The sequence below is a fragment of the Bidens hawaiensis genome, unplaced genomic scaffold (assembly GCF_021521415.1).
Source record: "Bidens hawaiensis isolate Kalapana, Puna unplaced genomic scaffold, B.hawaiensis_p1.1 tig00006258_1, whole genome shotgun sequence".
Lineage (NCBI taxonomy): Eukaryota > Viridiplantae > Streptophyta > Magnoliopsida > Asterales > Asteraceae > Bidens > Bidens hawaiensis.
Genome location: NW_027491415.1, coordinates 318415 through 333864, shown reverse-complemented (window position 1 = coordinate 333864; position 15450 = coordinate 318415). Strand labels below are relative to the sequence as shown.

General features: G+C 38.5%; 1 long non-coding RNA gene and 2 pseudogenes across 1 annotated transcript; all 3 read right to left on the bottom strand.

Annotated features, from left to right (window-relative positions):
* Positions 1-4544: 4544 nt before the first annotated feature.
* On the bottom strand, positions 4545-6600 carry LOC143631778 (pentatricopeptide repeat-containing protein At4g21065 pseudogene; annotated as a pseudogene).
* Positions 6601-8010: 1410 nt separating this feature from the next.
* Positions 8011-9924, bottom strand: LOC143631777 (berberine bridge enzyme-like 22 pseudogene; annotated as a pseudogene).
* A 2157-nt stretch (positions 9925-12081) lies between these two features.
* Positions 12082-13692, bottom strand: LOC143631776 (uncharacterized). Its single transcript, XR_013153430.1, has 3 exons — positions 13667-13692; positions 13212-13322; positions 12082-12309 (listed from the first exon to the last, which is right to left on the bottom strand). It is a non-coding gene; the product is annotated as an uncharacterized LOC143631776 (long non-coding RNA).
* Positions 13693-15450: the final 1758 nt, after the last annotated feature.

Here is a 15450-nt window from a genome sequence, read left to right as displayed (position 1 = left end):
TTATATTAGGCCACTAAATTGAATGAACCGACCATGTTACCCAAAAAAAACACAAAAGATTGTTAAGGACTTGAGAGTGATTAATAAACTGTTTATTTTAAAAATTGAGCCGGCCATGTTTATTTTAAAAATTGTGTTTTTTGGGTTTTTAATATTTTAGTTTTAAAATAATGAGAAAATCGATGATAATAATAATATTTTAGTTTTAAAATATTTTAGTTTTAATATTTTTTTATTTTAAAAAGCATGTTTAATGGCGACTGGGTTTAAGAAAATCGATGATAATAATATTATGATCTACCAGTATCCTCCTAACTCTATTAATATATACATATATTGATATACATATAATACCTGCCGTAATTGTTCAATCAGTTCACCTAATTAATTTTCACGATGGACAACGGCAATACAATCAATGAGCTGAATTCTTCTTCACCGTTGGATCAAATCTCTCATCTCACTCTTGATATTGGAGGTTGCCAACAAGAGGATTCGCTATCATAGGCAAAAGCAACGAGTGTCTTCAAGATGTACAACAACTATAGCATACTGCATACCTATTGTGATTTGTGAAATAGGTTTAAAAAGATATTTATTTTGGTGGTTAATACGTGTTGCACGTCAGGTGTTCGACGAAATTACGACTTACGTTCGGATAAGTTAAAGGTTGTTTACTTGCATTTGGGTGCTTAAGGGGGTATTTTGAGTTGGAGTTCTACCCTATTTGCTTTATTTTGGAGTTATACCTTCCTCCTCTTATGCCTTAGCGGTTGTTGTGGGGTGCTAGATGGGGGGTGAGCAACCCGTAGTTGCTCCCCTCCTTCGAGTGTGAGGAGTTTGGTCTTTGATTCTTGCTCTAACTCATCTCGAGTCGGGGTCCTTAGGGATCCGTTGTCTTTTGTGATTTGTTTGGTTTCTGTTCTCGTGAGTACATGGCTACTATAAAAAGAATTTGAAACGTAAATACAGGAGGGCTTGGTTCTAGCTCCACTTACGGTTTAAGGCCATGCCCCTTTAAGCATTTCCACGAGTGTAAGGATGGTAGACCTGGGTCCTCGGGGTTTTTCCGCCTACCTGAGCACATGCAAAGTACCCATTTCAAAACGGATACTCAGAAAAACCTTTTAAAAGATGCTATCTCCAAGGATTTGGACCTTTTTATAGATGTTGGGGAAGCCTTTCGGGCGGGGGATAAATGGTTATGTGGGAGGTGCATGACGTTGCATGCCCTTAGTAGGAGGTGCAAGCATGCTGATGGTGTCTATTCTTTTTCTGTGGATTCTGGAGAGGCTGGAGAATTCATCGTTGGGATCCAAAAACCTAATCGTGTGTCTGTGGATAGGGACCCAGGTCCATCTGTAGGAGTGGCTGGGGTGTATCCCTTTTGGAACGGGTTTTCTCCCTTCCCATTCAAACGGTTAAGAGCATCCCCCCAAGTTGTCGTTTGGCGTTTGCTCAGACTTTGGCATGCGCTTTACGCAAGGTAGTGGATTCACCAGGCTCGATTGAGAATTGGGTCAAATTACTATTGTTGTCGCGTTGTACTTTAAGGGTGGTGAAACCATCCACTAGGCAGGAACGCAGGTCAGGGAATCGATAGTCTTTGCAATGTAGTAGCATTCGGCAAGCACTTGCGGTGTGGAAAGATGATCTGGTTTTGCTGACTTGGTTCTTTCTCTCTTTGATAACGTGGGGGGAAGAACTTTTTCTAAAAGAGAGGTGGGAGGGGATGAGGGTTCTAAAAACAACCTCAATATTAAACAATGTCTCAGGAAAGTCAGGGATGGTCATTTCACAGCTGCAGTCAAGGTATTATGCTCAAGTGGTGTTGCCCCTCTCGGAGATTCAACCATGAAAGCCCTCATTGATAAACACCCAGTGGTGCCGCCTCCGTCCTTGCCTTTTAGCTCTGTCGCCCCACCTACTCTCTCTGTGGATGGGTACTGTGTGCTTAGATGTATCCGTTCATTTATTTCCTAAAGGGACCTCATGCGGGAGGGACGGGATGCGGGCGCAACACTTGTTGGACGCTCTTAGTGGTGAGGGATCAGTGACTTCCATGGGTCTGCTCTCAGCCATCACTGAAGTCGTCAACTTATGGCTTGGGGGTCTGTGCCCCAAGGTGCTCGCTGAGTTTATTGTTTCGGCCCCCCTTACCCCTTTATTAAAGCCGGATAATGAAATTCGGCCCATTGCTGTGGGGGCTATCTGGCGTAGGTTGGTTTCTAAAGTGGCTATGAAGATGGTGGGGAAGGAAATGACTCAGTATTTAGGGGACTTTCAGTTTGGGGTAGGGACCCCTAATGAGGCAGAGGCGGTGCTTCACAGCGCGAACCGGTTTCTTAACTCCTTTCACGCGGACGGTTCTTTAGCTATGCTTACCGTGGACTTCTCCAACGCCTTCAATATGGTCGACCGCACAGCCCTTCTCCGGAAGGTTCATCATCATTGCCCCGTCAATCTATCTATGGGTCCAGTTCCTTTATGCCCAGCCGGCTAGGTTGTACGTTGGTGATGACTGTATAGGGGCTACTACTGGGGTTCAGCAGGGAGACCCCCTTGGGCCCCTCCTCTTTGCCTTAGCATTACACCCTCTTGTTCTCCGGGTACAAAATGACTGTAACCTCGCATTTCATGCTATGTACTTGGATGATGGGAGTCGCTAAAGCACTAGACATTATCAGCTCGGAAGGGCCATCATTAGGGTTGCAAATTAATATTAAGAAAACCGAGGTTTTTTGACCAGCGTGTAATGGGGTGAAAGTCAAAGATGAGCTTTTCCCTAGTGGGATTGGTAGACCAGAGAGAGGGGTAAAGCTCCTTGGAGGGGCTGTTAGTCGAGATCCCTACTTTATTAAGGAGTTGGCGAGGCGGAGAGAATCTCGTGCGGTTGATCTTATGAAACTCTTACCTTGCCTTAGGGATCCCCAGATCGAACTCCTCCTGCTTAGGTCTTGCATGGGGGTTGCTAAGTTGCTTTTTGGGTTACGAACATGCCACCCCCATATGATGGATGGTGCGGTATCCTGTTTTGATAAGGGGCTTCGAGAAGCCATCGAAGACATAGTTGTATGTGGAGGCCCGTTCTTTGGTGATCTTCAGTGGCGACTTGCATCTTTACCGATGCGCTTGGGGGGTTTAGGCCTTCTTTCGGCTCATGATGTTGGGGTTTACACTTTTGTAGCGTCGAGGGCTCAGTCTTGGAAGCTACAGAATCACATCTTAAGGAATAGCGGAGTTGTCGACCTGGACTCAGACTACGTGCAGGCCCTGGAACGCCTAAATGGCGCTCTCCCAGACTTTGACATTGGTGGTTTCTCTAATAAGGACACCGCCCCACCAAAGCCTCAAAAAACTTTGGCGAATGCCCTTTTTGGCAAAATCGCTCAGAGCCTGGGAGAAGTTTTTGAATTGTCCCCCCGACAGAAGGCGGTTATTGAATGCTTACAAGGTCCTCATGCCCAAGATTTTCTGACCGTTATCCCGATTGATGGCTTGGGCCAAAGCATGTCTGCGGTCGAGTATAGGGCCATTCTTAAGTACCGCTTGATGGTCCCAATGTACCCAGAAGACGAAACATGTCCGATCTGCCGTAAGGCTTGCCTGGATAAATTCGGAGAGCATGCGGTTCATTGCAAGGAGATGCCTGGGTTCAAATACCGACATGATTGGGTGCGGGACGTTCTTTGGGACATCTTAAGGCGAGCTGGGATATCAGCTAAAAAGGAAGCCCCCGTAAACTTCCTTACAGACCCCACGGAAGGGAGATCCACTCTACGACCGGCAGATTTGCTCGTCTTTGGTTGTGTCGGGGGAAAACACGCTTGTGTTGACCTCACAGGGGTATCTCCTTTAGTTGGTTTGAGGGATAATGGGTTTGTAGCTGGGCAAGCAATGAAAAGGGCTGAAACGAAGAAGGTGGAGAAACATGCTAAAGCCTGCGAAGAGAACCAACATGTTTTTGTCCCTTTGGCTTTTGATACCTTTGGCTCCTTGGCACCGGAAGCTATTCGTTTCCTAACCAGGGTCCAACGGGTTGTGCATAGCAATGTGTCGACTCCAAAGGGGCCGAGGTATGTCTTTAGCAGGTTAGGGTTTGCAATTCAGAAAGGGGTGGCAGCGCAGCTTGTTGCCCGCCTACCTGCTATGTTGATGTAATATCTATGTTTCTACCATGAAATGAAATTGTGTTACTCTTAAAAAACAAATAATAATAATAGTGAGAATAAATTAAAATTTGAAATAACTTATAAAAGTCATATGGCTTTACTTAGTCATGTATGTACATGATTAATGCACCGTTTTAACTTTTAATAATATCCACAACATATGGTAAACACATGCTAATCATGTATCGACCATCACCATATAGTTTATGATACTTTTCTTTTATGGGGTAAGTATAAACGTTGCAATTTAGAAACTTATATAAAAAGTTCACAAGTACGTCAATAAGTTATGAAAAAAAAAATTAATCCCGACCTTTCTCTAACAAAATTTTAATCTCGTTTAGCACTAAGTCCACTCCAGTTTCTTGAAACAAATACATCAGCATCATCATCACAACTCGATCTTCATCAACAACCACATTATCAACATCTATATCAACATTTTGATTATGAGAAGCATTGGCGAAGCTTGGGCTTAGTCACGGTGGTTTCCGAAGTCAAGCAAATAACTTTGACTATGTAAAGTATGCTAAAGAGAAAAAATCAAGCAAACAAATGATGATTAAACAATAAACCCATTAATCAAATATTCTAATCAATAATCTACATTTAATCTAACCTATAATTTAAATGTATAGTATTTTGCTAAAAACTCATAAACTTTCACCAAAAGTCCTTACAAGAACACACCCCATCTCTAAAATGATGAAACCGGTTTCTATCCCGAACCATAATCTCACGATTATAAATCTTCGACACAAACTTCGTCGCCGAATGAAAATCCCCACAAACCCGCAAATTTTTCACTATTCGTATAGGAGTCCTAGGTGGCGTCTTCAAAAGAGCGAAAGCAATGGCTAGTTTCTCACTATGTTTATTCAAAGCATCCTATTTATCTTCTTGGCCAATATCAAGCAACACTTCAGATGTACTTGGAACATATCCAGCCATCTTAATCTTCTTATGCATTTCATCTATCATCTCATAAATCTCCTTGTATAGTTCATGTGTTCTATTGCCCGCAACAAACTCGTAGATCCTGTTGTCTAGCTCGATCATCGTACTCCCCGGGATCTTTCTAATCCCCTTTTCGCCCATCACGTTTCTAACCGTGCTTTTCTTTTCCTAGTCGCACATTTTCCCGTATATGTTGGAAATCAAGACGTAATTAGACTCGTGCAATGGTTCGGTTTCAATCAACTGTTTTGTTATAGTTTCACCGAGGTTTAACTCTCCGTGTAGTCTGCAAGCAGCGGTCAACGTCCTCCAAATAATCGGGTTCGGTTCAATGGGCATGTTTTTAACAAATTCTAATGCTTCTTTGACTAATCCGGCTCGGCTGTAAAGGTCAACCATGCACCCGTAATGCTCGATTTTAGGCGTTATACGAAAGTCTATACTCATGGAGTTGAAATATTTAAGTCCTTCGTCGACTAACCCTGCATGACTACAAGCCGAGAGCAACCCGATAAACGTGACATCATCTGGTTTCACCCCGGAATCTATCATTTCCTCAAACAACGAAGCGGCTTCCAACCCGCGCCCGTGCATTGCCAAAACGACAATCACCTATGTCCAAGAAACAATAGTTTTCCCATTAAAGCTCGAAACAACCTTAAACCCTTATCCACATTTCGCAAACATATCAATCAACGCGTTACAAAGCTCAACGCTTTTTGTAATCTTTTCCCTCTCCACATACCTTTCAACCCATTTCCCAAGCTCCAACGCGCCCAAATCACAACACGCCGACAAAACCGAGACCATCGTCACATCATCCGGCCTCACCCTCGCAACCTGCATCTCCCTAAACACCTCCACCGCACTACCCGACATCCCCATCCTCACACACCCGCCAATCATCGCACTCCACGACACCGAATCCCACTTCGGCATTTCATCGAACACCTTACGTGCACCCTCAAAACTCCCACAACAACAGTATATATGAACCAAAGTATTCATCACATGAACATCCCCATCAAACAAACACTTCACAACACACCCATGAACCGATTCACCTAACCCTAAACTCCTAATTCCAGCACAAGCTTTAAGCACAAATGGGTATGTGAACTTATTTGGCAAAACATCATTACCCACCATTCTTTTGTACAAATTAACCGCAAAGGTTGATGATTTATGGGTTTTGGAGTAAGCTCTGATGATGGTGTTGTAGAGGAAGGTGTCGTAGAGATGGGTTTTGGAGTCTTTGGCGAATTAGATGAGTGATGCGTAGTTGATGTAGTTGAGGTTGGATGATGTTTGGGTGAATTTGGTGAGGATTAGTGGGTTGGTTTGGAGGCTTAGTTTGAGGATTTGGGTGAGGTTTGTGAGTGTGTTGCAGGTTTGAAGAAGGTGTAGACATTGTTGTTCTGCAGCTCTTTTGTTGACAAGGAGTTTGGTGGGTGACAAGTGCATTGTGTAAAACTAAGGGGTGTTTGGCTTAGATTTTTAAGCTTATTTTAAGAAGTTTATTTGATGGTTTTTTAACTTATTTGATGAAAACTTATTTGTTTGAGGATGTAAATTACTCATTTGTTCTCAAATGGTGGTGGATTAGTAATTATTACTTTAACAAATTAAAGAATGTTGGATTTAAAAACTTATTAAGACACATAATTAACTTGTAGAATATAAGCTAATCCAAACACTTAAAAAGAGCTTATCAAATAATAGAAAAAAAAGCTATAAGCTAATTTTATATATAAGCATAAGCTTAAAAATAAAAGCTAGGCCAAACCCGCCCTGAAAATGCATCAAATCTTAACTTTTAATAAGTGCTTTGAACAGTATCGACATATGTACAACTTATGATTAAAGCAGAAGAAATTCGGTTGGTATCTGTCGTAAACATCCAAAATAGTTGTTGTAACATCCGGCCCCTCGCACCACCAATATTGTCCGCTCTCCACGAAGAGCTCACGGATTTGTTTTTGGTTGCCCAAAACGCGTTGGTGATTGAAGAGACAGGACATTACTTATGAACCAGTGATCTCTCTTGTACACAGCCGATGTGGGATAGCCTAAGAGTGGGACGATGTTGTGTTTACCAAGGGTGTTACAGACAACCCCCTTTCGACTCATCGCCCTCGATGAGGTGTGTCCCAACATCCCGAACGGCACAAGAGTGGCTCTGATACCAACTGTAACATCCGGCCCCTCGCACCACCAATATTGTCCGCTCTGCCCACGAAGAGCTCACAGATTTGTTTTTGGTTTCCCAAAACGCGTTGGTGATTGAAGAGACAGGACATTACTTATAAACAAATGATCTCTCTTGTTCACGGCCGATGTGGGATAGCCTAAGAGTGGGACGATGTTGTGTTTGCCAAAGGTGTTACAGTTGTAACATTCGTATACTATAATTAAAAAATTAACATATTTAAAACGTTGTTTTTGGGTCAGTAAAACTCAGATGTTACAAATGTGAGGAATAAAATGGATTCATTGAAGTTGGGGGCGTGTATATCGTTGTTGCGGTGGCGTTGAGAAACGAGCATCTTGTGTTCGATGAAATGTCCAAGCGGGATGTGTTGTGGGTGTGACATTTGGTGGGTATTCGAAGTTTCGAATCAATTAGGGAGAAGCAAATTAAACTGTGTACCAAAACGTTAAGTCGTTATAAATTACAAATTACAATAGTATTATTTTTTTTTCTTACAACAAACAGAATGCTAATTTGAAGGGGTGTTCATGTTTCGGTTTGGTTTGGTTATAAGTTTAGGCGATTTGGATTCGTTTTCCATTAATCAAAAACCGTTACTAACAATTTGGCTCACAGTTGAATATAAACACCGTCAAAACGGGAATGTGAAACACCCTTACTAATTCGTCCATGAACACAATCAAATGCATGCCACTTTATTTAATCTAGATCAAACAACATCCTTAAAACAATATACAAAAGAACCATCCTACTAATGTCTTATTATCATCTCCTTCACTTAAAGAAATTTATTAACATAATCAACAAAAGAAAACAAACAAGGATGATTGATTACAAGAACCTTGAGAGCTTTTATAAGATTCAATCTCACTCTTTCCATTTCTCATAACTAAAGGTGGAATACTTTGCTCAAACTGAAAGAAATTATGTGGATCAACAACACCCTTAACCAATGCCAACCTCCTAAAATTACCCCTAAAATACTTCTCACCCCATTTCATACCTTTCATGTAACTTATGTTATCCACCTCATCATTCAAACCCAAATCCAAATCTCTATAGTTCACATAAGCCTCCCTTGGATCCTTTGACACATATGGTTTCATATTCTCATATATCCTTCTCATCCAACTCACATGTTTTACTAACAACTCAACACTTCCATCATCCCATTTCTCAAGATATTGTATGCTATACAAATACCCTTTTCGATACGGGTACGGTATACTCGTCTCTTCTTCGATCTCATCCATCTTTCCACCATGCGGTTCCATGATCATAATCGGGTTATCCCCCTCCAAACACCATTTCCACAACTCTCCCAACCTATCTTTGGGTATTGGCTCGTTCACATAATCCGACTTAGCATTAAAGTAGACTTTCGGGTCGGGTTTCCTATCTTTAAGCACATTGATACTTTCCCCATCATGGTACGAAAAATACATAACGGACTCGATCCAACTCATTTCTCTACAATCTTTTTCCTCTAAACCTAACTCGGGAAAACTATTCGTTACAATTTTCATGAGACGATCAATCGTGCCAATAAACATCGAGTTAAACATAACTTGAAGTGTTCTTTTTTCATTACTAACTAAAACAGGTTGTATGATGACTCTAATGAACAAGTCATGGCTTAACTTATGCCCAACATATTGCCACTTGTTAAAAACATTTGAACCACCTTGTTCTAAAGTCTTTGCAACACTAAAAACAGTAACTTTACTAGGAACATAAACAAGATTCACCTTCCAAGCTACCACAACACCAAAACTACCACCTCTAATAGCCCAAAACAAATCTTCACCCATCGATTTTCGATCAAGAACTCGCCCATTCGCAATAATAATCTTAGCATCAACAATATTATCGGCTGCTAGACCGCACTTTCTAACCATAGCACCTAACCCTCCACCGCTTATATGCCCACCGATCCCAACCGTGGGGCAAAACCCGGCTGGGAATGCTAGATTTTTACTTTCTTTGGATGCCCAATAGTACAACTCACCAAGAGTTGCACCGGATTCGACCCATGCAGTGTTTTGAACCGGATCGATGGTTATGGACCTTAGTTCCTTAAGGTCAAGGACAATAAAAGGAGTTTAATCATGTGAAGTGTAGGATAGGCCTTCATAGTCATGTCCACCACTTCGGATTCGGATTCGGATATTAAACGTTTTGGAACAAAGTATGGTTGATTGTATGTGGGAATATGTTAAGGGTGTGATTATGGCTAGTGGTTTTGGGGTTTTAGGGATGGAAAATCTAAGGTTTATGGTGGATGATTCAAGTAGGGATGTATAGTTTGTGTGGTGTTGGGTGAACATGAATTGTGAGTTTGTGGAATGTGCATGTTTAATGAGGCATTGATGAAATTTATCATCTATGGTTTGTGAGAATGATGAAGCTAACATAACCATAATATTAATAATCACTAGGAGAAATGGTTGAAATTTGGTTTTGAAAAATAGCTTCATGTTTTCTTTTAGATGAGGGGAGATTGTTGGTTTAGTTTCTTCTTTCTAAACACTATGGTGGTATATATTGAATAATCTTTGGTTTCTTACACCAACTTATAATAAATAAAAGTAAAGTATAAAACAGTCACATTTTTGTAAGCATGGCATTTCATACTAATCTTGATTTTAAACCAATTAGAACGTGCCATATTATTTAAGTCGGCTAAAATGAATATACTTAGCCATGAAAAGTAAAGCAAGTCCTACCTTCTTCTCACTAAAACTTTAGTGATACGTGTCACTTCTAGGCTAATATATCCTACCAAATAACATTTCAGGTTAGCATGTACTTTCAAATTTTAGCCTACGCTTTTAGATTGTGGGCTAAATTTCATCTGAATATTAAAATGTCAAAGGTTAAGCTAAATTTTAAAATGTTAACCATGTCGGTGTGTTATTTGGTAAGCTTAATTAGCCCACGGGTGAACATGTGCCATTTTCGGATTGATTAGAAGGTGTGACCCGTTGTACTTTTTATTGAGTTTCAGACTTTCAATATCAACAACATATATAGGTTAAATTTAGCCGAGTTAGCTAACGTGACATGTTGTAAATTGTAATCGTTTAAAATGGGGATCAATAATTCAGTATGTAATGACTAATGTAGGCTAAAAAATGACTAATTTATATATATATACTTTTTTTTTTCTTAAAACTGAAAAATGGTGTATTGAACGGATGTTGTCCTCATCAAAAAAGACAAAAGATCTTTCTCTGAACACATTTATAGTACAAAGTTTTGAGAACGTAAATTTGCATGACAACTGTGAGTTGTGTCCACGTTGTCTACTTAACATGCCACCATGTATTCAAACTGACACGTTGTTTTGTATGTTTCCTCGACCCTATATATTATATTACACATTAAGTTATAAGTTATAACCTCTTGTAGTACATACAGGGAGTTAAATAAAATAAAAATCAAATAGTTACTTATTAAGACAGTTTTTTTTTTTAAATGTTCGGATAAATTTATATCATGGGTGATCAAAACATGTTATATTTATCAAGTTTATGCATTTAACCCATTTATAAGCAAGATATTAACAATATGATTATAATTTTATTGCAATGACCGACGCAGTTTCAAAAACTGTGACGCTTTTTCATGTAACTTGTCGTTTTTTACCTGAGATTATTGCTAGAGCTATGTCATGATTGTGAAGAATCTATTGTTATCAAACTTCATATAGATTCTTGATAATCTTTATATCGGTAAACTCCGGTCAAACTATTTTAATTTTAAAATATTATTATTTAAGTTAAATATTTATCAAATTATTTACCATATAAATAATAGTAATTTTAACTTTAACCTTAAAAGGCAAAACCAACTACAAAATAGTTGATTAATAATAAGTGAGTCAAAGCCAAACCAAACTGTAGCTTCAAAAAACAATTTTGAGTCAAGGTTGAGCTTTAGAGTGACCTCAAGCTTATAGATAAGCTTGGGTTCTAATTAAGCTTGGGCTCTAATTAAGCTTGGGCTTGATTCAGCATATTATATATTGACTACTTCGTAAGTTTGCTCAAGTACGTGGTGACAATAATAGTTGCTCATATTGTGCATACTTACCTTATACCATGTCCCGGGCAACAAAATATGTCATTAATATTGATTTGAGAGGATCCGCTGCCTAGAGCTATACAGTCATCGCCTAATGTTTATAAACACGAATTAAAATTAATGTCATCGAACAAAATGTTATGCTAAAAAATAAATAAATTTAATGGCAAATAAACAAATGTTTACCGGTTCTGATGAATGAGTTGCTAACTTGTACTTGGGTTGATCGTGATATATCGATGCCATCAGTGTTAGGGCTATTTGCAGGAGCAGTGATGTATAAGTATGAAAGAGTTGAATAACTGCATTGGGAAAGACCGATATGGTTTCTCGGACTATCTCGATAATTAAGGTTTGTTAGTTGAAGCCCGTTGCAACTTTGAAAGTGCATTGCCTACATAAATATGTTCATTAGTTTTCTATGAATTGTGGAATATATATTTATGTGATAATAATGCTCATTGATAAGATTTCATACCGTTGGTGGTGTGTCACAATTGGATTCTTCTTGTACCTACAAAAATTGAAAATAAGTTATTTCAAATATATATCTTCTTAAGAGTCTCAAAAATATTTTCTTTATAAGAATGTATAGTTGAAGTGAATTAGTATTTTCATGGGATATGATAAAAGTTGTAAAGGTAGGATACATCTAGCCAACCCCTAAATTTGCTTGATTATGTTACGTACATATATTGAAGATTTTTTGATCCACCAAGCGTTTAATGAAGATTTTTTGGTCCACCAAGCGTTGCCACGACCATTGATCACGCCGCCACCGTCAATAACTAGGCCGTTGACTTTGTAAAAATACATCCATGCTCCGGTCTGACAACCGTTCCATGAGCTAGGGTCCATGTGAGCGATGATTGTACCTAGTATCTGCTCAAAGTTGAATATGCACGAGTCTTTAATCCATAACTCTATAATTAGTTGTAGAACAAATAAATACACTATTTATCCATAGTTTATGTTCCACTTTTATTTACTTTTTGAGTGAACAATGACCTATTATTAGGGGTGTCAATCTTGACACGACCCGAAACCCAACCCGAACCCGACACGAAAAAAGCAGGTTTTGGGTCGGCTAACATGACCCGTTTAAAAAACGGGTCGGGTTCGGGTTGGCTTGTTTTCTAAACAGGTCGGGTTCGGGTTGACCTGTATAAAAACGGGTTGACCCGTTAACCCGTTTAATTTTAGATGTTTTAAAATTAATTTTATATTCTCTCTTTAGTTTTTAAAATGTGTTAAAGAATTTAATTATTTTTCATTCCCCATATTACCTTTTTAGGTCTTCTCTTAAATTCTATTTCCCTGTGAACGACACTTTTAAGTTCTCAACCAAAATTTCATTACCCAAGACGCACTTCTTCTATCCATTCACCAATATGCATGAATATATCATCAAATCCATCTATATCTAAATCAACTCATGCTTAAATTTCATGTAAATTTTGCACTATATGGTTTGATTTTATTATAATTTGTATGTATGACTAAATAAATTAACTTGTTTAAAAAATATGGTTAAACGGGCCGTGTTCGGGTCGACCCGAATTTATGTGTGTGCGGGTTAGGATTGACATATTTGACACGAATAATAATATGGGTCGGGTTCGGGTTGCACATTTCAACCCGTCAACCTGCCAACCCGTAACCAATTAACCCGCCAACCTGCCAACCCGACACGTTTGACACCCCTACCTATCTATTATGAGATTAAACCACATAAATAACTTATAAAATTTACTCTTATTAAAATTCAAAAGAGAAATGTTTACCTCGAAATGGATTCGGGAAGATTTGCATGGGCCTTGAAAGCTAATCGGGCCCACTAAAAAGGTCAATTTTGGTATGGTCAACTTTGAACTTGGACCAACATCAGTACAAACCTCTTTTTTTTGAACGGCCAACTAAGTAACGCTGGTATCCCGTACGCGGTCACCATTGGCTAAAGGTAGCCCGAGCCGGCCACTAGTCCGGACGGACGGAGCCCCTAGCGGTCCACCTGTTGAGGGATTCACCGGATAAAACCCGACCCCCACGCCCGCTAAACGGCACGACAACGAGGAGTCGGTAAAACCGGGTGAGATCAGGACTTGAACCCTGGCAAGCCAGGGCCATCCCTCATATCTCCCATATAAGTTGGTGGTAGTGAGGTTTGATCCCCCTACCTCTCACTTGTAAAGTGAGTGCTCTACCATTGAGCCACAACCAACTTATCAGTAGTACAAACCTCTTGCCAAGCTCTTTCAAACGCCTTGTTTTAAGACAAATAAGTTAATAATAATAATAATAATAATAATGGCATTATGTTACAACTTAATAACTTATGCATGAAAATGAGACCCCAATAGTAAAGAAATGATAATAATTTAGAAAGCAAAAGATAGCCCGAATCAATAAAACCTAAAATAAGGACTTGGATGGGAAGAAAAAGTGATGATACATACCAGCGTATCGTCAATATCTCCGTCACCCTTGGCATCAAATTCCATTATGTTGTAACTAGCGGCTGAACTTTGTTGTAGAAAGTAAAACAACGTGACAATAAACAACACCTTCTTTTGATCCTACGATTAAAATTGCATATAGAATGGAATTGTGTCATTATGTTGTTGATGGATTTAGAGATTCAAGATTTATATGAAATAAAACTCACCATGTTTCTTTTGTCTATGATAGAACTAGAAATTGTTAAATTGATGTCAAACATGATGAAATGTTGATGTATATATACACAAACATGTATGCATAATGAATAAAGAAGGTTAAGAACTCAATATTTTGTCATTTATAATGATCCAAAAATAGTGATCCTTACCTTGTATTTTTGTTCATTGGAAGATAGATAATTTAATTAGCCAACTTATGATAGTTAATGTATGAATCCTAATACGTTTCATTTAGGCATCGTTTATAGTATCACTTTAAGAGAATATTGAGACAAACCAAAAGGTTGACGTGTAAAAAGTGTGTTTTTTCGAAGAAAGTAAAAGTGTTCACAAAGTCTTGTATATGTTTTTATAGATTACAAGTTATAAAACTTGCTTTGGTAATAATGCTTAACTAGGATAAAGCGAGTATGATATACCGGCCATACTGTTGATTAAAAAATACAACCAAAAATTAAATTTAATAATATACATAATAACATACTTATGGATTAATAATATATAATAATGATAAACAAAAGTTTACAATTCATAAATCTCTAAAAACCTACTTATATGCAACATTGGATAGTGACCCGTGTGATTAGTAGAAACGTTAAGATCATTACATTGAAACATATTTAAAGGTTAACTTATAACATATTAATAGGATATTTAACGAAATTGTATATATATTCACTCATCTGTAATATTTCTATAACTTATTTATTGGGATTTTCAAATATAACATAACCGATTGGGTTAATAAAATAAAAAACTGAACATTGCATCTACATGGCATCCTATGTGGAGGTGTTATAATGATATCATGTGAAATTTATTTTTGCTTTAACAGTATAACTGGATTAGATTTATATTGTTTTTTTAATAAAAACAAAGTTGTGATTTTCATCCCACTGTTAAGTTGAAACAGACTTAGTAAAAGAAAGTTATAAGTAGAAAGGTTTTATAGTAAAATGAATATCATCAGTGGCGAAGCTTGGGCTTAGTCATAGGGGTGACCGAAGTCACAGACTAAAAAAATTTCAGGTCGAAGATTCGGGCCATGTCGGTGATTCGGGCCGGGTCGGTGATTCAGGTCGGGTCGGATCAAACAATATAACATCTATATATCTAATTTTTCTTCATGTATTCAAAAAATTGTTCTTACAATAAAAAAAAACCTAAAAATACTTAAAATATTCATGATAATGTGTAAGGAAGGGTGAGTAGGGATAAGCAAATTCAGTATTGGTACCGGTACCAAAATCGGTACATATTTGGTACCGTCGGTACCGAATAGGTACCAAAGTTTTGAGTTTCGGCACCGGTATATCTCAAATTTTACCTTCAATACCGGTACCGA